We start from the raw sequence: 24108 nt of genomic DNA, 5'->3' as shown, positions 1-24108 counted from the left end.
GCAGCGAAACATTATTTCTCCCACATTCATTGGAGTTAATTGACAGACGGTTGAATATCTTTAGCAGATACAAACAAAATAATTTATATAAGGAATTAACGGTCCTTTGTCATTGGAGCGAATGTACCCTTTAAGGTAGAAACTGCAATCAGTATGACAAGAGGGAAATCGCTTGAGATCACTTATGTCCTATAGCAGATTTGTATTATATTTGCTTAATTCCTATATTTAATCAATTATACAAGATGCCAGATTGGATTAAGACGCAATTATTTAAAAAAATGCTCTTTTTTCTCCACAACGCTCGTAAACAACTTAATAGGTTTACGTACGAAATCAGTGCCGGGACAATAATGAGATTATTGCATGTAAAAGCAGCTATATTCCTAATGACACGCTCAGCCCCGGCTGCTGATCTCACTCTGATTATCTGCAGCAGGGCCCTCGTAGAGATGGATTATTAGATTTCACTCAAGTGTCTGAAAGATTCTGGTGTGTGTGTGTGTGTGTGTGTGTGTGTGTGTGAGGTGCAGCGGAGGGAGGCGTAGGAGACAAAGTGATGTTTTTTTTTTTTTTAGAGCCTGAAGATGTTTGAAGTGTGTTAAACAGTTCAGAGTTGTTGTAAAAACTGGGGGATCGCTGGCAAAGCACCAACTGTTCAGTGGGCTCCCACAGGACGCAGGAGCTGTCGGGGCGTCGAGCTCGCTTTGTTCGGCTTCGATATAAAGAATCAACACATCAGCAGGAGTGAAAAACATCAGCCTCTGAGTTTAGACTCGTTTCCTTTGGTTGCCATCGCACTTCCCTTCGCCTCTCATTAGACGATCACGTGTTTTTCAAGTCTGTCTTGATGATGCAGTCACGCATCTTTGTGTGTATTTAAAGCATTGCGGGTGCTGTTGTTCATCCCGCATCCTGAATAAATCAGTTTTAAAGAAAGCAACACATGTTATATGTATGGTCAACATCACACGTCAAGGTAGTGTGAAAAGTACACTGAAGTTGAGATATCCTTTTAGAATATTACTTTGGTAAAAGTGAGAGTCACCCACATGGAATGTAAATTCAGAAAAAGTCTTAAAGTATCTGATGTTAAATTTAATTTCCTGACAGTAAAAGTTATTTAAACATATATTTACATGTGTGTATCTGCAAAGTGACTAATAACTAAAGTTACCAAGTAAAGGTAGTGGAGTACAAAAAAGGACACGTAAAAGTACGATATTTGTCTCCAAAATGAAGTATTGGAAAATGGAAAATGGAAATACTCAAGTAAAGTACAAGTACCTCAAAACTGTACAAGAAAATACTTACTCAGTTTCATGTTGTACTTTTAACTTCACTACATTCGTCTGACAGCTTTAGTTACAAGTTACATCACATGTTAAATGTTTGGACACAAAACATGATTAATTAATCAGTCACTGATTTGACAGCTGATGATCATTTAAGTCGTTTATTTAAAAGTATTGTTAATAATTGTGTGTTTTGGACTCAACGAGCATTGTGAGGGCGTCACTTTGGGACAACGTCTCTCACTTATTCAGAACTTTTAAAAACCAAACAATAAATCGATTAATGTTGAGGTAAAATCCATGATGAAAAATGAATGGTTAGTCACAGTCCTGTTCCCTCATGAATTCCTGTTTCTTACAGGCAGTTTGATGGAAATGTGCCAACATTTTGTAAACCCACCACGTCGACTTATCTGTCCATCAAGTCGGTCGCGCAAACGTCAATCACATTGAGACCCTGACAATCTCAGGGCAGCGGCGTGTACAGACTCTCAGGAAAAAATATTATGAATAAATGAAAACTGATGAATAATTGGTTTAATGCAAGTTAACCCCAGAGAGGCGAATTATTCTGCATTCTCTGCCTGACATTTAACATCAAAATCAAAGGTATTTAACATAAAAATGCAATTAAAGATGCAGCTTGCTTCTGAATTTGTCATTATTGTTCTTTACAAGACAACAGAATGCAGGAAGCAAGGTCGCTGAAACTTCCAGCTGTAGTTTTCTCAGATTTCTCCCTGATTTAACAGCGGCGGACTCAGGATATTTGAGGGTCAGGGGCGAAAGATATAAAAAGGGCACCAGCATGCAGAACATCATGACAAATTTACATTATGTCCACTGGAAGGGCACCCTAGAGAGCACTTAATCATGTGTTATTAATCGTAGGGGCATTCAAGAGGACAGTTTTGCAGCGTTTTTTCCACCAGGAGGGCGACTGATTGATTTTGACAGTGTCAAAAAATACTGAACATTAAAGGTACGATAAAAGTCAACATAATGGCAGAACAGTTGTCTTAAAGTGTACAGACGTTCCTGATGAAGTGGCCACTGACTGTTTATACTGTATATGTGTAAGAAAAAGCAACATGTGCACCTCAGGTAGGTGTGGGAATAACTGTAGAGCAAAGGTTGCAGTTATGTAATAAGCAACAAAAACATTACGGACCGCGTCGACGCAAATTCGGCGAAGGAAAAGTGTCGTAAGTGTTACATCCAGCTGCAGTCTCGTCAGGAGCTGCTAATTTGCATGACAACGGAGGCGCGTGTCTGCAGCTTTCATTACACCTATACAGCGCGGCAGTTGGCACGTGCTATTACCATTTTGGCTGCAGCTGAGTAACAAATGCTGCGTTTTTTTTTTTGCTCTCTTCGTATCGATTGAAAAATGATGGCTTAATTATGATAATTCATTTTTCGCCTTGTAATTTCTCCCCCCTCGTCTCCGCCGAGGATTGTAATTAATCCATTACCAACAACACCTGTTATTCAATATGTTAATGAAGACACCTCTGAGGTAAAACATTGAAACGGTGGCGATAGCAGCGCAGCGCATCAATGCGTGTGACGTGTATTTCTTCAAAGGGGCGATTAAGCTCTCCTGATTGATTTCCCCCGATGAATCATAATAACAGTGGTGGGTAAACTCCGTTGCAGACTGGAGACAGAATGAGCATTTTTCATTACTGAGAAGATGAAAGGTTTCTGACTGTGTGCTCTGAATCTGTACTGTATGTCTGTCTATACTACCTGTATTATAATGTGTCCTTTTTTCATTTTAGCATTTATTTGTTGTTTTATTTAACATTTAGAAATATATTTGACATTTTGGGAAACATGCTTATTTGCTTTCTGGCAGCTGGTAAGATTAGCTTAGCATAGAAGGCTGTAAACAGAGTGAAACGGCTAATAAGGCTCCGTCCAAAGATAAAAAAGATCAGACCAACCAGCAACATCCAAGGCTCGCTAATTAACACATCATATTTTTGATTTACCGCTTTCACACTGCACTTTTCAGAGCGATAATATCAACATGGTATAATGTGTTAATTAGCAGACTCAACGGGTGCTGGTCGATTTAAATTTCCTCAACTTGGTCACCATGATTAAATGTTGGCAGTTAATGGTTCTGCTGTTCTTTCACATGAACACGATATGAAACGTTTTGTAGAAAAATCTAAATGTAGGCCTGTGAAACGTAAACGGCAGGCAAGAAGGCTGCCAAGCCAGTGACCGCAGCTGAAGACTCTGTTCCAAAGTTTGTAAAGGTGACACAATTAGATATGTTCAGGAGCCATTTGTCAGATTTTGCCAGAATTAGATTTTAAAAGGTTAAAAGAATGAACAAACATTATCAATAGTATGAAGAAACAACATTTACTGACATTATGTCCAAGTGTTGTGGCGATATCTACTGAAGTTAGCATGCTAACCAGCTAGCCCCGACCCGTCTCTTAATACCACTTCATAATGAAGCCTGTTGTTAAACCATCGCCCCGTGGTGACTCCCCCTGTGATCTGACGTCCCAGTCCACACAAACTATAGGACCACTGACTTGACGGCTAAATGAGCCACATGCTAACGGTAGGAAGCTACAGCCAAGGATGGCTAAAGAACAGCAGCTGTGGGTTACTCTGGTGGTTTGCTGCCACCTACGTTTTGGTGAATTTTGGTGACAGAAATTTGATATTTTTTATGGGAAGTAGGAAAAAGTTGACCACAACCAAAACAGCTATTTTTAAGCCAATGCATAATTTACTCCATCCCCAAACCCAAAGTGGTTTTTGTGCCTATACCTGACCAGTAGCTAGATACAGCCAAGGACAGCTAGCAAAGAGGAGCGGTCGTTGATTACTCTGGTGATATGCTGCCCTCTATGTTTTTGGAGCTACCTTCAAATTTCAGAGACAGAACTGGACATATTTGACAGAGGGTTGGGAGATTTCCAGTCCAGGTGTTTTAAGCCAGAACACGATCTTTTCTGAACTCTAACCAAATGGTTTTTGTGCCCAAACCTAACAAGATCAGAAGCACAGCATTGTCACAACATTCAACATATCAACAAAGCCCACATTTATTCTGGAGATTAGATTGACATCTTTCTTTTTCTTCATCTCTTGATAAAATCAGGCTGGCTGCCTCCCCCTTGTTGCCAGTCCTAATGCTAAGCTAAGCTGAGATGCTACTGTAGGTAGCTTTGTCATTCACTGAGCCCTCTCTGCGGTCTGAAAGCAAATGTATCTCCTAAAAATGATGAACAACTCCTTTTCCAGAACGACCCGACACAGAGCCAAAACACCAATCATCATAACACTTTAACAGGTAATATAAATGCTTAAATGTGAATACTATCAAGGAGAATGCAGATAGCCAGCTCGAGGTCATTGTTGGTAATGATGTCTAATATATTCAGTCAGCCAGAATTTGTGAAGAACAGCCAGAAAACAGCATCAGGAAATAATGATGGTATTCCGGTGAACACCTTCCCGCTGCTCCAGTTATAATTAATTGGAGTCTTGTACTAAAAACAGTTTCAACAATGCCTGTCTAAACTTTTCCATTTGATTGAGTTTTATATCCGGGCGGCGCTGCGAATCCCGAGCCACAAATGCATCCTGATCCTCAGGAAATCATCCCGGATTACTGTCAAAGTCACATTTTTCTATCATTTACAATTCATTTTTCAATGGATCCGGCTCAGCACGAAGCCCGACTGACGCTCCACATTATGGCGCGGGACAAAATTCTCTTTCATTGTTACCAGTACGGAGACAGGAGACAGAAGTGACTGTTCAGTCAGGATTTGAAGCTAAATATAAAATAAAGACGTCTGCGAGACACTTGACAAGCTGAGACACTGTTTCTCTCTAAAACGCTGTTTTGTCAATGTTTACACTGTTGGAATAGTTTATATGCTTCACTTCTGCGGAGTACTCTGTCGCACTACAGGCGTATCCACAAGAAAAGGCAGCATATTGTTGGTCAGCATTCTTCCACTATGATATTAAGGCCTTGGAAATAATCCCTCCGGATGACATGTTCCTATTTAGCGAGCCTTCTCAAACAGCTGCTGCCTTATTGTCCTGACATTTCCAGGGAATTAGTTATTATTCAGACGTGTTTATTGAGACTTATTGTCTGATCTTGTATTATTAAACTCCCTCTGTTTTCACTCCAGATACCCCACTTTACTAAAGCACTCCGACTCAAATTGAAGCGACACATGAAGAGTAAACAATCAGCCTTCGGTCCGCGAGAGGACGCTTTTTTTTATACCCACAGCCACAAAACTGGATGATGAAAAATGTGTCTTTAAATAATTGGCAACGCGATTGAACCGCTATCAATTGGAGCAATCAAACAAGCAAAAGCAAAGTGTTTATTACAAGGTGAGGCACAGATGGCTCCAACAAGTGTTAACGTGGCACTGTTCAACTGTGGCTTAACCTATCGCTTCAAGCGAAATAACTTCCCATCAAACAGCTTGTGAAACACCCTCCTAGTCTCCAGTCTAGACTGTTAGAACGCCAAAGAGACTGTTCCTTTGAACTCTTCAAAATAGAAAGTTGAAAGCGCAAAAAAAAGCAGTGTAAACGGGGGAGATACTGGAGGACGCGGTGTCTTGTTAACAAGGTCTATCATGTGTCGGGAGAAACTTTCAGACTGTGTTCTTGTTTGGAGTTGATTTACTGAAAAACCAGAATGGAGGCTTATTGTGCCGGAGAAAAGGTCAGGAGTCATTTTTGACTAATGCTGTTTTTTATCTCCGGCGTGCCGTCTCGCTGATTAAATATGTTGAAGTTCAACATACAGAAGGGAGAGACTGGGTGTTCTCGCCGTGGCCTTGCGCGTGGGTGCGAGATGCAGTGACACCCTTAAGTTTGGATAGAAGGGTGACGACATTTTGGGTCAAACAAATGTAATTAACTGGCTTTGCTCATGAGTTATGGCATATTGACTTGCTGAAAACTCAGAAACAGAGCCAGAACAGGTCAAAGATTTGACCACGAAGGACGGAAAAGTTATATTTGAGGAAAATGAGCCGCTGCGTGCTGCGCGAAACGCTGTGCAGTGCGGCGAGTTTCTCATATTTATTGTTTCATCCAGTGAGAACCATCCTCCCACAACCTCCCTCTTGACCTCCTCACCTATAGCTACTATACACGCTCCAAACTGATCTTTTTCACTTGTGTGCATTGTTGTTGCAGCAACTCACGAGCATATGTAAAGAAACATTCTAAAAGTATATTAATAAAAGAACAATGAATATAATGGAGGCGCACTCAGAGAGCGCCGACCTCCGTCAAGGCTTTCTATTACATGCAAATCTGCAAGTGCAACCACTAAATATTCATGTATATATTTCCAAATCTATTAGAATTATTTCAAAATATGGTTGAGCTCCACTAAAGCCTCAAAATATTGTCCGTGCATCTTTGTTTCATTACAATGTTGGAAGTGGACTTGTAGTCAAACGTTCACATAATAGACATATTCTGACTTTTGTACTGCTATGAAAGCTGCTGTTAGTGTTATATCCTTATTAGAATAAGTGTTATGTAGCTCTATATTCCATCAGTGGTCGATTTTATAGAGTACGTAGATCATATGGAGGCATCAGCGTTAAATTCAAACTGTTTTATGACCAGTTAAAAGCTCCTTGTCGTACATTTAAAAGGTGCTATTTGTAAGAAAATTCGATTTTTGAGTTCCAGCCCCAACTCACAAAGTTGACGCTTTGGGATGGCGGTCGATAGATAGCTGTCATTTGATACCCTCTGCATTTATCGAAAGTATTTTAAAATCACTTCTGTAAATGTCAGCGATCAGCAGTCATTTATAAATGTCCTCAGTTGGTCTTCGTCTTCCGACAGGACCTAAACCAGCCCATCAAGCTCCCTAAAAATGGAGGAGCAGACCGCAGTCACTATTATTGATATCATCCTGGATCGCTGAGCTCATCGTCCTGTCTGGAAGACTAAACCCAGCAGGGGAAAACCATCATCCTCATCATCATCATGATCAACATCATCATCATTATCATCATTTGATCCCTAAATATACCCATAATCAGACAAGAATTGACTGTTCAATCAAGAGCTTTGCAGTGTTGCACCGCTCTATTCATCACCGCACTCTGAAATTACATTACCACGCCGCCACTGCTCCAAACAATCGCGGATGCAGTACATCTTACAATTTCACCCTGCGAGGTGGAGAGGACCCCAGGACATGTGAACTCCTCACAGCGGGCAGCCGCTCATTCATCCTCTGAGTCCCTTTTTTTTTTCTATCTCCTGACACAGATGTATATCCTTATCCTGACAGCATCACACTGAACAGGAGACCACACACCGAACGAGCCAAAATAATGCAATTCTCTGAAGATGTACTGCCTTAATATCACGGCACAGTAGATGCCTGGATCCTCTCCAGATCTCCGGATATCCCTGGCATGAATGTGGAAAAAATACCAATCAGTAGGACAATGTGTGTCTTTGCTGGAGACTAACCTCTGCCTTGGATGAACAAGAATGTGGACATGGTGTATCTGTCAATCTGCGTGAGAGCTCTATCGTGTTCGTGAGAGTGATTGATTTGGAGCACCAGCTGCAGCCCTAGCTCTTCAATGCAAATTCTAATTGGATCCCTCGGGGAATATATATATATATATATATATATATATATACCACTTCTGGATGAGGGGATGAATCTGTAGTGTTGGTCGTCCTTTACAGCTTCTTTCAATCTTGTCATTCTAGACGTTTTTTTTTTTTGGCAATGTGCACCACCGCCCAGGCCTCCGGTCTAACGTCACTGTTCCTGAAATCTCACTGTCATCTGATCGACGTATCAACCGCGACACCCCGATATCAGAGCCCTCATTACTTCAGCACAGATCTTGTCCACCCCTGGCACCTTCCCACTGTGGAGACCTACGCCGTGACCTCTGCCAAAGAGATGAGCAAGCAAGGACTCTCTTACGAATACTTAAGAGAGGGTGTTTCTTCCACCTTTTGACAACATTTCAAGTTAGTTATCAGTCATTCGTGTCGAGAACATCGTGAACCACCGGCCTTTCAAGAGACGGTTTGCCTGAATCTTTAGATGGTTTCCTCTAAGTAGGTTTTCTAAGGATGAAGGGGTCAGTATGACTCATCATGTCTGATGGTCAGTTTATGTCCAATACCCTCTCCACCCACACCGCTCTGATGTTGGAATAATGGTGGGGACTGCGTTCAATAGCATTTTAAACGTCCCCAAACCAACAATCGGATAAAAAAAAACCACCCACTTGCAGCATCAATTTGTGAGATGTGCGGTTGTGAGAAAGAAGCAAGGGTTCAAGCATCTCTTGTTTCTGCTCTTTTTTTAACGTCTTCCATGAACAAACAAGCCGGTCCACTTCAGGAAAATGGCCATATAGGATGAAAACTCAAGAAGGGCAATACAACCCATGTTTACGTTGGTTGTTAGGCAGAGCCCTCTTCCAGGTTTAGTGGTTATTATAGCTGTAGTTGAGTAAAGTACTATATGAGCAATAAGTCAATATAGGGATGGGATCAGGGATGGTAGACGGATTAAATGCACACCAGAGATCCTGAGATGGCGGTCATTTTGACTGACACTCATTGGTGCAGATAATAGGGTCTATGCCCACCCTAGACCCTACAACATCTACACCCTACTATGATATAAGTTTATATCAGTCAACCTTTGAATTGTGCAAGCTTATGTAATTTTATGCATTTTGCAGGCAGTTTTTCCACCCAAGAATTTGATTTTGACTATTTTGTATGCAAAAAGTTAAGGTGAAATAGTGAAATAATGAGTTTCTGCCCATGTTATTCTCTGGCAGGGACAAGATGACAATATTCTGCCAGCAGCATGGATATTTTCCTAGTACCTGTTGTGTTTTCTAGCTAATAAGGCTTATATTTCATTAAAAAGTTTCACTGATAAAACTAAATAAAATGTGAAGTGTCAAACTCCTATAGACTGATGCCAGAGGCACTTATAGATATTCTGACAGCTTGGGGGGGGAAACAACCTTTCAAATGGCTCAATGACAGCCTTGAATTTTGGATAATTTCACATTAATTTACAGGAAAGGCAACAGATTTAATCAAATACTCTTCTCAGCCAAACTTACCCAAAGGTCGGTTGTGTGTTTTACTGTTATGCTGCTTATGTTGGTTTGAGTAACCCAGACAATCGACCTATTCAGTCGTTTTGGTGTGAGGATGGGTTGAAACAAGCATTCTTGTCTCTAGGATGGTATTTGTTCTTGCCCTGCCTTTTGAATTTTAAGATTCTGAACACACACAACTTTTTCCATCAGACTTGGTCAGACAACAGGTCTGCGAGCTTGATGTTCATTAGATTGTTCCTGGGCTGCCTCCGTGGTAACTACTCACAAACTTTTCTCTCAGCTCAGAGCAGCTATCCCGAACAACAGTCGCTCCTTAACTCGGTGTGTCACATCTTTCCTTGCCATTATTTATTCACAGCCATGAAAGATCTCTCTCCTTTTTTAATGACACATGGCTCAGTGACAAGCCAGTGGCGTACAGTGCAGCGAGGGATGTAGATGGCCAGAACTGGGTAATTGCTCGGGTATCGGGGGAAACGAGACCAAATTGGAATGAGTCTTGGAGGCTGGAGCCGCGTTGATTGAGAAGCAGCCGCGGTGGCGAGAAGGGGCAGACTTCCTCCATGGGAGCACAGATAAGGAGGACACAGACAAAAAGAGAGGGGAGACCCAGGCATCCATTAGAGGTGTGTGTGTGTGTGTGTGTGTGTGTGTGTGTGTGTGTGTGTGTGTGGGCTGCACGAGCACACAAGTAAGCAGGGGAGTCGGAAAAAGCACTGGTTTGCTCTGTAATGAGCTGAATGAGTGTAATATTCTTTGGCGGCATAAGTCTGGTTTGGCCTCGGCGTGGGAGGTTTCCTCCACCTCACCTTGGGCCCTGCCATTGTTTCATCAAAGCTTAATGATCCTGCATGCACTGTGACAAGCACAGGGGTATATTAGTGACACTGTGCATTCATACGAGGCATCATTATAATGAATATGCTGCACAGGCCAGGACGATATATTAGAAAGCATTTTGACAGTGGTGTAAATCTAAGTCAAGGAAAGAGCAAGTGATAGTCTCGCGTCAGTTTCAGCAAAGCGGTCAAAAGGTGTTCCCATTGAGGGTTTCCTCCGTTATATAATTAGCACCAGTTCTGTTTTAACTTTAAGTTCTTTGTTGTACCGTGGTAAAAAAACTGAAGATATCGTTCATTACCATCATAATACCTTGGTACTTTTTTTAAGTATTAAGTCCAAGAGTTTCTCTCACCGTGGCCAGCTGCCAACGCTTTGTCTGCTCGGGCACTTTGTGGAAAAGTTTGAGATTTATTCGCTAGCACTGCTGAGTGGCAGCTGTGTAACCATTAAGCTAATTTTTTTTTTTTTCTTCCTTGAGATAAAGCTGAATAAGAGGGTATTTTGCACGGAGGCACATTCTCCCGAAGACCCCAAGATAATTAAAGGGAAGTGGGGGATTGGGGGTGATCTTTGGATCCTGATGCACGGCCATGGAGCTCACCATTCAAGCACCACTTGTGATCTCCGCGGGCCTCCATCGGGGGACAGGAGGGGTCATGACACGGCCAAGCCTGATCAAGGATTCCTCTGTCTTTTGTTCCCCGCGGTTTCCCTCTCTGGTGTGCTCTCTCTCTTGCAGTTGGCAGTCCCCGCTATGTTGTGTACCCACCTTTTAATGACACAAAATTAAAATAATTCCTTGTCAGGGAAAATTGGCAACACAAGTTAGTATGATAATTAATATCTGCGGCATTTTTAATCACAGATTCTCTGTGTTTTAAAATTCTGCACTATTACGACTCTCCAAAGCACACGCAGGGACACACAGATGTCAGGGTCTCTATGATGCATGGTAGCCAGCCGGTTTTCTTTATCAGCGCAGTGTACTGTACTGTTCGGCTCGCTCCCAGCAACATACCTCCCCTGACTCTGAGATAAAACATGGGGTCTGTCACACAGACTTGTGCTGAGGCCCGGCAGGGGAGCCCTAATGATTGCAATAAAAAACAAATGCAAATGATTACCTAGGGGTTCCCTCTTGTGTGGAATCTGTCGCTCAGCCTCTGGCTGTCAGGATGGATCACTGCCATCGTCTGTGGACACGGAGTGTTAGGAAAATAAACACCAACTGGGCCAACGCAGGCAGCGACAATGCAATAACAATAATACTATTATCTGTTACATTGTGGGGTGGCAAGCTAAGACCATTTTTGGTGAAGAATGATGGGTAACGGGCTGAGCAGAATCACACGCTGCCAAACTGAGCGATCAAATTAGCCGCTGTTTTATTTGTAAGTTCTGATGTTGCACCATTTTTACAGCCGAACAAGCAGCCTGAATTTTTTGTTTTGTTTTTTAGCCTGTGTGAATTGATGATACTCTTTATTATGTTTTATATTTATGTTGTCGTTTCAAACCATGTATCTCAGCGGCGTTAAGGTTCAGTGAGCAGCTATGTTTACAAGTGTGAAAATGTATTTTCAAGTGTGGAATGCATTAATCAAGTATTACACTTGGAGAAGAAGAGCCCGACCAATACTTCAGCCTTAGATTATCACAGCCGTTTGTGTTGTCTGATTTACACCTATTTAACAATAGACAATATAGTTTTATAGTTTAACTTGAATATATCCTGCTGCTTTTACATATCTTACTTCATAACTCTGCTGAACTATAGTTTTTTTTTGCATGCAAAACATACAAACAGCCAGAAAATGTTGTATTGTTGTTGATTAAACCAGGTGGTCCAAACCTTGATCCTTGAGGGACCCCTTTTCTGTCATTGAGTAAACTTATGACCTCCTCCTCACAGATATAAATGAACTGCTGAGGCCTATTGTATATTTCTTTTTAAACGTTTCTGTGCGTCCCTTAAAATCCAGAGGACCTTTTCACCCCAGTTAAACTTTGGCGACCCCTTGTGGAAACCAGGACCTTGATGTTGGGAGCAACTGGATTCAACGATCCAACAGCAGCTTTGAAGAAGCAATTAAAATATTTTAGTTTGTAAGAAACATCTTAAATGCAGGATGTTTACTAGTTTTGATGTTGTGGTATAGATGATCTGGCATTTTCGTCACATTTTCTGTGACAAGGCATCTGTTTGATTCTCGTCATCTCAACAAACAAAAAAGAAAGTGTCTTTTTATCCGGCAAACTCAGAATCAGCTACTTTTTTTAGACATGTTTTCCACCCAAATAGAGTAAATATCCACTTACACATTCTGCAAGGACTAAAACCAACTATTATCAAACTCTTCAGACTAATAGCACCAATCACGTATTTCCTTCCTCAAACTGACAATAGACACGTTTTGTTTGTTGCATTACCTCATCCTGAAGTAAATACTGATACACAGTTTAATGGCTTTAGAAAGTCCAATTACGGCACAAAGAAGTGAGTCTGACAAACTGTGCAGCCAAAACAGGAAGAGGAATTGGTTTTGTCTGTTTCGTTGTTGTCACGGTTTAAGTCTGTGGTTCTTTTTAAGTCCTGTTTTATTCAGAAGTAACATCCTCGTCTTCCACTCTTTCTTTGTCAGTTTGTCCTGTTTTGTGTTTCTGGCTTTTTCCTCCCTGGTTCCTCGCGTTACTCCTGGTTTGTATTTAGCTTTTTCCGGCTTGTGCTTTGTTTAGCTTTTGTTTTTTTTTGTACTTGGTATTTTGTTTGTTGCTTTTTATGAATTTGGATTTTCAGCTTTTGTAATTAAGCTGGATTTTTGTTTGGTTACTTGCCTGTGTGTCATGCCTTTGGGTCCCTCTTGTTTAACCCTAACAGTTTTGCTGCATTTTATGAATTTGGATTTGCAGCTTTTGTTATCAAAGCTAACTCTTTCTAAGTTCCAACTCTCTAAGTTTGGCTACTTACTGTCTTGCTTCTGGGTCCCTCTTGTAACAGTTGTATTATTTTGACTGTGAATTTGGAGCAAACTCTTCAGACTAAATTCAAATTATGCCAAACACTGTTTAATACAACCCTTTAGCCTCAAGATTAAGATCGAGATGTTCCTTTATTGATCCCCTTTTGGGAGAAATTTGAAGGTAACACAGCAGTACAGAGGGAAATAAGTAGCAGCACAAGAGCAAGTCTCAAATAATAGAGAAAAAGATACACATATAATATACAGTAGCAGTCCTTGTGTGTACATGACATGTGCAATATATAATAAATGTGCCTGTGTGGGGTTTGATCATGTGGTTGTTGGGTAATCTGTACAGTTCCCAATGACATACATTGCTCTTGACATTTTATATGTTTTCTGGGTATGCACTGCATCTATAACAGAGGATATTTTTAACATTCTTGTCAAGCTGCCAAACATTACAGCAACGTAGCTTTCTTTTGTGTATGTGTTGCATCTCATTCCCAGGTCATGCTCAGAAACAAAACAGTTGCATCCTCGTCCATCCACTTCGTCAACTTGAGGATCATCAGCAGCAGTTATGTTATTTTTCTTTTCTTTTTTTCCAACTGCAGGCAGAGGAGAAAATGGAAATGAGTCCCGTGCCTGCTGTTGAATGGCCGGAGTTCAATTTGAAAAATGTTTTGGCTCTAGTAGGTCATAACTAAAGAGTTGAGTCAACACAAAATAAGAGGCTTCACATAAAAAGGATTTTATGAATTATGTCTCAAAGTGTGTCGGCTTTTTTTGGGGGGGGGGGATTTGGAGGACGAGAGAGGTCAAACTATAACAAGAGCTCGCAGATGCACAGGACAGTATAACACTCTGTAATATAATAAAAAAAAAAAAAAGTCATGGCGCTCTGAAATTAGGCCTCCGGGGCTGCATGTTCCACATGAAATCTCCTTCGTTGGGCCTTGGTGAATGGAGCGGAGATGTGATGCTCGGACTCGGGTGGGTAAAATCTGCCTCCAGCCCGGCGCCAACAGGTGAATTGAGACTTGTGTTTATAGCGAATGTGAGATTAAGTCCAGGGAAGGGCGAGGCGGAGACTTTCTCTGCGGACTGATGGATCCTGCATTGTCTCTGGTGAGCATTCCACGGTGTGAGCCGGGGCTAATCCTAAAAGGCGGGACAGTTTTTGCAGCGAAGGGGGGGGACGCCACCAATACTTAAATAATAACACGCGGAGATTCAGTATACATTTATTCAAGGTCAACAGGAGCCTCCACTGATGTTATGAAATATAAAATAGTAAGATTACAAGCTTGAGATCACATTACGGCGATGAAATTCAAACAGCCGTATTGCTACAGCCTCGGGAAAAAAAAAAAAACACACCTGCTTTTTCTATTTCAGCTATTTTTAAGGGGTGTGTTGTAGTTATTTGGTTGTTTGGGCCCTCCGGGGCTCAAGGTGCCCATCGGTCAAAACAATCTGAGCAACAATTTTATGATTGATTTGTCATGCAGTTATATAAGAGGCCGACACAGAGCAAGCACACGGCGGCGGTGGTGTCCTGGAAGACCTGAGAAGGAGATGGTATTTGGGAGTAATGATGATTAATTTGTTGTTCGGGGTGGAGAAAACAATATCAGGGCTCCTTTTTCGCATTTTGCTCATTTTGTTAACGATCACTTTCATCATTAAGAGCTCGAAAAAAATGACCGAGAAAGACACAGGAAGTGCGTCTTGAAATATTAGAAACTCCTTCTTTATGAACACAGAATGCATAGAGAAGAGATTTAACTTCACCTGCCTCCTTCTTTTTTTTTTGTAATTTGGATAATGTAGGCCTACACGTCGTTATGAATCATTCTCAGTGACTACAATGTCGCCAGCGCAGGGAGCGGAGAATTACAATGGAACCTGGTGTCATTAAGGCCGCTCTCCAACTTTTAGGTGGACTTAACTGTCGGCTGAAATGACTTTTCTAATGAACCAAATTTGAATAATGCATTGGCGGACAGATTTGGAGCGCTGATACGGTGATGATTAGGATATATGACTAAAGACCAGATGTGGCAAACCACCTCTTGTGAGATGCATGACACATTCACATGATTAATGGCGACTTCTGACGTTCGGCGCGAGGTTACTCAAACGGGCGACTCGTCGTCACCGAGACAGCTCCTCTCACAGAGATAAACCGCAGAGTGTTCTGTGAGAGGGAGGATCTTTATCCAGCTCGTAGATCCTGCCGGCCGCTGGGAAGCTGGCAAAGACAAATTAAAGGCCCACGGTGCTCTAGATATTTTTTTTTTTTTTTTTTTTGCTTACTGATAAACAATTGTGTGCGATATCAAAGCATGCAAGATTCCTCATTCAAGAAACATCAGCATACATATGTATGGGGTCGGTTTGATGCCGCGCGACGGATGCATGTGTTGAATCAACAGAGAAATTGCAGATTTGTGTAGCCAAAGTCAAAATACAGCGTTTAGAAGGCGTTTCTTTTTGGGGGGGGGGGGGGGGATCTTTTAGAAGTTGCACCTCGGAGGAAAGGAGGTCGAATCTCCGCTCAGCATCTCAGACGCTCCTCCTGCCTAATCAGTTATGGAGCGGCGAGGTATGAGGAGCACACAAATCAGGCGTCTTTCATTGCTGATAATGTCCTTGAGGAGTGAGCGGCGACTATAGACAGCAGGAGATTAACCCCGCCTCACTCAGCCACCTGCAGTGACACACGCTCCGCACGGGGGCTTCTCAGTTCCCCCCCTAATCTTGAGATGTGGCTCACACTCCCTTCCAGCAACCAATTAAGAAAGGCCATTACACTTGGACCCGGTGTTGGGTTGTATTTTCGGCTTCTGAGACAGAGAGAGAGAGCGCGTGCACACACACACACACACACACACACATACACAAGATGGAGATCAATATGATTTGGCATTCAACGAAGCGCTTGTTTAATAATGGAGGATTTGTTTGTGTTACAGAGACACCTACTGGTTCGGATCTCCTTGGGGTTTTGGCAGCACAGAGGGAGAGGAAGGACTTGTAGGCTGACAACTTTTTTTTCTTTTTCCACGCAGTTCAAGAATTGTGTCCTCAGTTGTCCAGAGTGTGTGCTTTTTTTTCTTCTCCTGTGTGCTAGCGCGGCTCGTTTGTGCCTTTTTCTCCCCGCAAACAAAGGCAGATGTGTGTAGATTGGGATTTCAGATTCTGATTTAATTAGCTTTGACTCTTGGGGCTGCCTCTAAGGTAGTTGCTCCTACATGCTGCAAAACTCATTATGGATGAATTAATGAAGTGGGACGTACACTTGGCATCATCCATGTGGCATGCACTGATGCATTATGTATTATTATTATTATTATTATTTTAGGGCACAGGCAAATCAAGTTTGTTTGTCGGCTGTGCAGCAGGGATGGCTGCGGAGAGGCGTATTGATTCTGAAGCCCGAATCGCGTCATATCGCGCTTAAGTGTTGTGTACATTCGCGCCGCACGCTCTTTCTTTCATGTTCCAGATCGTTTTATGAGATACTTATGTGCCGGATACTTCTGATAATGACTGCTTTTGGATTTGCATAACAATACCAGCTCTTTCACCACTCACGTCCTTCCAGCGGTCGCGTTACGTGAAATAATATTCACTTCAGATTCCTCGTATTCAGCCGAGGAAGGTGCTTTACAGCCCATTTCCATCGCCTTTGAATGGATGTGTTTCAACATGACAGAATGAAAGGACTTGAGATGTCTGAAGGAGGATGTTTTGTGCCATCCTTTATTTATATAAAAAAAAAAACTTTTAGATGACATTTTCAGCTTGTTAAATTAAGAGGTGTCTTTGTTGTTCTGGAGCACTTGAAGGTGCCGCGAGTGATTCTGCAGAAGGATAGTTTCATTCTCTTGCAGCAATATTGCGTTAATATTTTTATGTCAACAGTGAATCAAATGGTGATAAATAGCTTGAAACAAAACCCAAAGAGAGATAACGTGACTCAGCATGATTACTTGAATATGAAGCGTTTTAGCTACTTTCAGCTCGTTGTTTTGGTTTTCAGCCGTTTTATTGTTTTAATTCAGTCTGGGTCAAAAGTTGTAGCTTTACTGTCTTTTTTTGTTGATCAACTTATTATTGGACAGTCTAAAGACTAAAATAGATCTACGGATAATGAGTGTTGGACTGATCCACCATGTTGTCAGAGACATGAATTGCAGTGAATGTTAATCCAATACGCTGGGTGAGTAAGCGCACAACTCTTTGCTAGCATTGTCACTATAACAGCTTTGTGACGTGAATATAGGCTTATATAAATTTATATATAAGCTAAACAAGGACATACCAACAATATAAATCCCTGCTCTGTTGAATTTCTTTCAATAAACCCACTTTTTACTATCTGCTAAACCCAAAAAATGACTAGCTGGTGAACACAATGGAGCATTAAAGAGCAAAATGTTTGCCTTTGCCGTTGATGTAGCTCGTAAGGTGATAATACATCAAAGTTTTGTTCACTGCAGCGTGAAGTTGCTTTCATAAAACTCTCAGTAAACCCACTTTGAACTACCTGCCCAACACCAAGTAGTAGACAAACAAAGTAAGCGATTAGCAGTGGAGCATTTAGCAGCTAAAGGGCGATATGTTTGCCTTCCGAGTTGGTGAAAAGGAAGACGAAGCTTAAAAAAGACTGTCCAGTCAGTCTTCTTCAAGCGTTGTCCTTTGTCCTTGTCTTTTGATGTGCGCCTGTTTACTAGCATGTTTGCTACAACCACTTTATGAGGTGATAATACATCAAATTTGCGTTTACAGCTTCTTCTGCTGCCCAAAGCCCACGCAACGTAAAACATTACAGCTTAAAGTGACTTTTAAATCATCTAAAACTCTGATGAACCCACTTTTCACAACCTGCCCGGCACCAGATTGTCAGACAGACGCGATTAGCGACTAGCTGGTGAACACAGTGGGGCTTTCAGCAACTTTGGGGTTAGCGAAGAAGCAAAACAGAGAGTGAAAATTGGACTTGGCAGGTTGCTCGCACAAATGCAAATGAATGCTAATTCGCCTGCATGTCAGTTGGACGTGTAAATCGGCAACTACGTGCCAACAACAAGGGATAATGTCATGAAATCCATTACTACAACAACAGTGTACGTACAGAGACTAAGTATGTGATGGTGGTCTTTGGAATCGGCTCCGTGCGAGGCCTGCATGGTGAAAAAACGTAACGTGCCGTACCTGTAATGTGTATATGAACGCTGTGCAGATGACATGAACTCCACTGCAGGTGATAAACCTCACCTCGGCGCCATAAATATCCGCGGCTTGTTTATTGCATCTTACGGCACAGCGTGGTCGACAATGCGTCATTAATTTAAGAACCTCTCTAATGAATGTGAAATGAAAGACTCTCAAGCAGGCAATTTCTCTGCACTTGTACGAGGGGGGAGACTGTAGTGGCTGTATTTTCACAGTCCTTACCTGAGGTGCTTGTGAAACTAGTGAGCTCTGGCGTCGCGCTTTGCCAGCCTCTCATCTTTCACCCGTGACAGAAATTACATGATTCAATGGTCCCGCGGAAGGACTGATGGACAGCCGGCCCTAAAATGTTAATAAACACACTGTTTTATATAGAAGCCTTTCATTTTTCACCAACAAATACGGCTTTAACCTTGTCCGTCCGTCCCCCCTCCCCGTCCTTCCTCCTCCTTCTTCTTTCTCTGCAGAGGTTATGGCTACACCTGACATCTGCAATTCAATTCCCCCACCACCACCACCACCTCCACCACCCTTACCCCATCAAGAGTGGGGGGGGGAAAAAAGACAGACAAAATAATTCAAAATGAGATTCAAACACTGTGAGTTCTCGTCCTTGTCACTTCTGATCTCATCGAAAGAAGCATACTAGAGTATGAAAGCAAATAAAAGGGATTGGTAATGGTTTTTTGGGGGCGCTGCGCTCGACCTTCCCACTGTGGTCATCCACAAGGAATCGTTCGAGCGCCCCCCGCCTGAGGCTAAGTCCACGGGGCAAAACTCTCTCATGAAGAGCTCATTTTCAGCACTTTGACAAAAAAAAAAAAAAAAAAAAACGATGCGCGCTCACGTGGCAGGGAGACGGAGGATCCATCGATCGACGCCGGATAACGATTTCGTCTGCAGAAATGCAAAACTGCAATACTGAACTTTTACGGCCTCTCTATTATCTCAAATAATGATATTATACTAAGTTTTTTTTGCAAGGCGGGGCTTGTTCAGATCGATGAATGATGTGCAGCCGGCTCTTCAATATGCTCCACGCCACCGCATCGGATGACAAATTTGTTGTGAATATTGTGATGGGTCTTTTCATACTGTATTGACCTTTCACTATGATGGATGCTCCTAAGTACTGTAATAAGACTTTCGCACCATCTGGGAGATGAGTCAGAGCTTCTTCTTTTATTTTTTTCCCTCTTAAGGTAAAAGCAGTTTTGACGGCGGACAGACGTTCTGTAGCACTTTAGGTTATTGTGAATTATGGATTAATCTCATCAAAGTCCCCCTCAACATATTACAGTACTTCTTTTTTTTTTTTTACTCTGTCAACACAAATTAATAAGACATGAAACAATTATATTTACAGTACATAATGGAATATACTGCTTTTCATTGCTGCCATAACACAGAGAGGGAGAGAGAGAGGAGGAGGAATGATTAGTGAGTATATGTTGCAGTGTATGTATTGCTTTAATTAATGGGCAGTGAAAGCACGACGTCATTAAACTTGCTTTATTCGTCAGATTGAAATGGGGAACAAATGCACAAACCAGGCAACCTATTTGAAGGCAGTGCCATCTAGTGGAACTCATGTGCAAGTACAACAAAAACAGAAGCGTGAACCATCATTTACATCCCAGAAACTATATTTTAATGATCAAACTTGATTTATAGAGCTCATTTAATACAAATCAAAATGCAGCTCATAGAAAAAGACATGAACATTACAGCAATAAAATATGTGTAGTTTAAACTATACATGATAATGCAAGCAAGACAAATTATGACAAAAATACAATTATGAAATACTATTAAGAATGAATTCTTTAAAAATGTAAATAAGAAAAAGAAGAAGACGTGATAAAATGTAGCAGACTACATAGTTCAAATAAATGAATAAATAAATAAATAATACAACTTTTAAATGAACAACCAATTGCTTAATAAAATAAAATAATAATAATCATAATAACAATACACAATAAAATGTTGATAAAAAGCACTGTATAGTTCAAATAAATGAATATTTAAAAAAAACAACAACACATGAATAAATTAAATAAATGAATAATAAAACAGGTAATTAAAACATTATTATGTCATACATGAAAAAAGCTCTGTGTATCACTGCTGAATGTATTGGTGTTGTGATGGGCTGCACCTGCCTGTGTAAAATGTACATATGACTGAAGGCATTAACTAATTAAGAAATAAAGACGTAATTGTCTTGAGTATCATCTTTGTATTTTTCTTATGGGTCTGGTTTATTACATCATATATATTTGAAGGGTTGTACTAATGATAACATTTGAAATACAAAAAAAGTTTAGATTCCCAACATTTTTTGTTGCTGTCAGATTATTTATAACATAATGGAGATGAGTGCTGGTTGGTTGAGCCCCAACAGACTATATAACTGCAACTTTTCCTTTACAAAATGTGGAAAATAGGATCTAAATACATCAATCTTTACATATTCTGTGTATCTGGGGCTTACAGCCACTAGGTGGAGCTCACCCTCTTTTACATTCTTCTGATTTACTTGCACAATAATCTGACTCACTCTTGAATCAGGCTTCATTTTCTCACCGGTGCTTTAATTAAAGGTCCCACGCGCTGTGATTGGACCTCAGGGCTTCGCAGGATATTACACAATGTCACCGATCTCCATGCATAATAAATAATGATGGAGTGTGGGTCGGCCCCACGCTGACAAGTTCGACAAAGCTGACAGGAAATTGAGGCAGATTTCAAACGTAGTCTCTTTGCACATGCTCACACGGAACGGAGACGAGGTCGAATGATGCAAAATAAGTCAAAACAGGGGTGTTACATGTACATCAAGCTTTAACCCGTTATCTCTGATGCTGCTCACACCATCGAACCAGCAAACCTGATGTGTATGTGATTATTTTACATCATTTGTTAATTTCTGATACGACTGTGAGGGGCAAGCTTCACTTACTAAGCATACAAAGAGACAATAAGAACATTTGTAATTACGTTTCTTAGTTGGATCCGACAGTTTCCAGCACGATAGCCCGTCAGTTCATTAAGTATACGCTGTAAGCATGATGCGAAATGATAATAAGTGGAAACCAAACAAAATCACTGGTTTTCTCAGCTAATAAAACACAGCGTTTACAGTAATTTGAGGTAAAATTGAATAGAAAAATGATTTGCTCCGTAAAGTTTAATTGATGTACACATCAGGGCGGTTAACTGTGGGTTATTTTCAGCCGCTTTGAATGATTTCCTTGTCATCCATTTTAATGGGGTTTATAAGAAACGAGTGAAACAAATTGCCGTGAATGATCAGAAGGTTTTAATGATGAATCCCAATCAGCGAGTGGAAGGGTACAGCATGTTGGTCTCACTGAGATGGTTCTGATCTGAGCGAGGGAACAAACATAGTTTGCATAATAAGCTGTATTTTAACACCATCGCAGTGGAGCTTATTATGTCTGACATTTAAAATCTGCCTGAAAATGCAAATGAGGTGACTAAGTGGTTCCATGCCACAATTTCACGTTACCAATCAGAAAGTACATTTGCAAGGCGAAGACAAATGGGACAAACAGCTGAGCAGCTGGAATTAATCTTCAAGGCGTCGGAGGAGGAGAAACACAAACTCTTTCACGTATTTCGCGTCAGATTTTCATACACATTGTTAAACATCTTGTACAAAACGTCCGACTCTAGCTCTAATTTTTGTGTTAAGGATGAAGAATCGTTGAAAAGCGACACGCGAAAGAACATTTTGAACGTTTGATTTAAATGTATTTTCCACACTTCTCAAAATAAATAGATTTTACATGGCTAGCATAGCGTAGCTCAATTTCTTTCGGACTATATAACTAATTAACTTAGCATAGCATAGCTTAGCGTAAATTCTGGAAACAGTGGTTAGCAGCTAGCTTCTGTTCATGTGTGAAAAAAATCTACCTTTACCTCTATTTGATGCACTATTTCTAGTTTGTTAAACATAGAATTTGAATTTAAAAGATGAGAGACTCTAGGAAGTCACTGCCTCCCGCCAAGAAGTAGTCCCCCACATGACGCTACCTAAAGTTTCTGCTCTCGCGCCTGTGTTTTTGTACAGGTGAAACAAACGAAAGTTTTCATCAAAGAATTTTCTGAAGTGCTTGTAGTTGCATTTTTTATCTTTGGACAAAAGCCAGGGAAGCTTTTTTCACACCACCTCCATTCTTTATGTTATGCTAGGTTAGGCTAACCGTCTCCTGCTCCAGCTGCGCAGTAAACGGCTTATGAATAGTATCAATCTTTTCATCTAACTGTCAGGAAGAAAGAAAAAGAAAAAGATGACAAAGTGGAACCAAAACTTCTGGGCTCTGATCCAGAAGCAGGAAAAACGTCACCCAAACTCCCACAGATGTTTGTAATAGCACTCATCACCAAAAATCCAACATGGAAGATAAAATTACTCACCAGTATCCAGTTCACTCCTGTTCACTCCTCTTCCTGAGGAAAGCATGCTTTTGAAAAACAATCTTAAGTAACTGTTACTCAATAGTTGTGTTTTCAAAAGCCAACACTTCCCAGAAGCCCTGACGTCGCAGGTAAACATAATAAGTGAGGACATGGATGAGTCATGAGGTCACAGTTAGTTTAGACTAGTGTGCCAGAGCTGAACTGTGTGTTTAGACAGAAACGATTACAGCTAAATGTTATAAAAATGACTTAGGAAGAGAGGAATGGTCAATATTATGGATATGAATAAAACCATGTTAAATCACAGAAACCTGCCATGTTAAGTTTCCATGGCAGCAGTTTTTGTTTGTAAAAAAACAATCAAAAGTCAGATTAAATTGAATCAAAAGCACACGCCGTTGCCATCACTCTCAGAGTGGAGGGCTCAAATGTAGGATTAATTGCATTTACATTTAACCATTAGCTTCTGTTAGGCGACAGCTAACGTTAGCTTTCAACCACTTCTTAACTAACTTACTGTTTGATAGGGTTAAACAATATGATAGGAAAAGCACCAATGACTTAAATGCACTGGATTTTATTAAAGGAGTCATCACCTGGTTTTTTACATATCCAGTCCCTCTTGGATCGCTTTGGATTAATTCTTAAAACTTATTAGAATTAAAAAAATAAATAAATAAATCAAACATAGAGCTTGTTCTGACACTATTTCATACCGCGACTTTCTCACGCGAGATTACGCGAAAGGTTTTGACCGGTCCGGATGTGCATTGTATTAATATGTAATCTCCTCATCACTAAATGAACGCAGTAGGTCAGAAAGTGAAATCATGGTCACTCTGTGGTAAACGATCGTAGAGTTCAGTGTTAGCAGTAACTAGCTAACATGAAATTCGCGGGTTTGGTAAACATTTCCATGGTAACAGCGAGCTCCACCAATCAGAGACGTCGCTGTTACACTATAGGATTGTGGGTAGTGTAGTACTTATCCATGACATCGCGAATAAAACATGTTTTTCTCAAAACAAGATTGATATCATACGGACTTGTGGCTTCTACAGGATCATATATCATCGTTTGACAATCTGATAGCTCGTGGTAATCTACTTTGGATGGTTACGACATTATGGCCAATAATCAAAATCTATATGCAGA

The 24108-nt window shown here is 40.9% G+C and overlaps 1 long non-coding RNA gene across 1 annotated transcript; it reads right to left on the bottom strand.

Moving 5' to 3' along the window:
• Positions 1 to 10667: 10667 nt before the first annotated feature.
• On the bottom strand, positions 10668 to 23262 carry LOC115569749 (uncharacterized). The gene is made up of 3 exons (XR_003981620.1): positions 22951 to 23262; positions 11419 to 11487; positions 10668 to 11063 (listed from the first exon to the last, which is right to left on the bottom strand). It is a non-coding gene; the product is annotated as an uncharacterized LOC115569749 (long non-coding RNA).
• Between the last annotated feature and the right edge of the window lie 846 nt (positions 23263 to 24108).

This window comes from Sparus aurata, chromosome 19 (assembly GCF_900880675.1).
Source record: "Sparus aurata chromosome 19, fSpaAur1.1, whole genome shotgun sequence".
NCBI lineage: Eukaryota > Metazoa > Chordata > Actinopteri > Spariformes > Sparidae > Sparus > Sparus aurata.
Note: the sequence above shows the minus strand (reverse complement) of the source record. Positions and strands in the feature narration are given on the sequence as shown.